The following is a 1,534-nucleotide window of genomic DNA, read 5'->3' as shown; positions in this document are numbered from 1 at the left end:
TTCCTCTACACCAGAAAACCCTATCAGTATATTTATTATTCAGTATAGCTCTGTTCCTTTTCGTGTAAGATTCTTCAAGTTTTACCACTTTTTACTCGAAAAGCGTTCCTCTACTTCTGACACCATACAATTCATATGGGGACAGTTTACAACATTTACTACTTTTGCCGGTTTTACTATTTTCAAAAGTAAAGGAACAGGCCATATGTTTATTACTATAAAATACTGTTCGCTTTTCCTCTTTAAATCTTTAAAAAGTTAATCCACTTAATAAACAAACCTTGATTTCCAAAACCTTTCACATTGTTAATATTCAACATTCTGCTCATGTCTCTCCACAAAATGGTCATTTTGCAAAATTTCAAATTTATTTTCAAAATGTTTTTGTTATTTTTTGTTGTTGTTGAGATGGATACAATTTGCCTAACATTAAAATTTTGTAATTGGACCACATCCATTAAAATAATCGTCATTTTTGGTGCACAAGTGCTCCAAAGTCTGCACATTCAGCCATGATGATGCAAATGATGCGTTTTTCCCATACAAATAAACAGACACATTAATGTGACCGACCACGTGACCCATCCACACAACCAAGCATATTCATTTCTAGTCATTTGGTGATTGTTGGTTAAAAGCAGCATTTGGCCAAATAAACATTAATAAACCTTTTTTTCAAAAGTAATGCGGTTTGGCATTGAAATGTGAAATGCGTACTCTTTAAAGAGTGAACTACGCTAGGAAATTGTATATAGCTTTGTTCCTTTACTTTTTTAATGGTAAGAGTGATAAAAGAGAAAACTGTCAAAATTGCTCTCTCATGAACAGTTTTACCAGAAAAATAAAGGAACGAAAAAATTGTAGATCTGGTAGCAATGTCAAAAAGAAAAACAAAAATTCATGGCCTGTTTCTCTAAGACGATTCGAATACAAAGTCGTTCGAACTACTACCAAACTTCTTTTTTTTGAACAATATTTGAATTGTCTTTATTTTCAATCAAACAAACATTTCCTACAACAACACATGGTAGAACAAGAAAAGGTAGCAGCAATACCCAGCTGACTGAACTGGGTTGTAGTGTTAGTGTCAAATTCCATTCGACATTTTATGTATTTATTTCTATGTTCGATGTATATTAGGAATATATATTTTTCAAGAACAAATTTATTCATCATAAAAAAAAAACTATTTCCCATAAAGACGGCTTCATATCATTGACATGTAACCTCCTCCAGGTCCAAACAACATGCCGCACACTAAAACACCGCTTATAGAGGCGGTATAATATTTGTTAATATGTGTGGTATTTTGTTAAACTTGAAAAGAATAAAGCCCTAATAAACATGTGCTTTTTTGTTTTCAAAAGCAAATGATTGAAACAGCTTCTCTTTTTTCAATGAATTACCAGCGACCCGAAACATTTTTGCAAGTATTCTACTTTCTGCGAGAAATTATGCATTTAGTGGAATTATATGGAAACATTCAAATTGAAAATCTAACGAGTTTTCATTCATGTTTTCCAAAATATTCAAT

The sequence above is a fragment of the Musca autumnalis genome, unplaced genomic scaffold (assembly GCF_047663935.1).
Source record: "Musca autumnalis isolate F117 unplaced genomic scaffold, ASM4766393v1 scaffold_2, whole genome shotgun sequence".
NCBI classification, from domain to species: domain Eukaryota; kingdom Metazoa; phylum Arthropoda; class Insecta; order Diptera; family Muscidae; genus Musca; species Musca autumnalis.
This window is presented reverse-complemented; position numbering follows the sequence as displayed.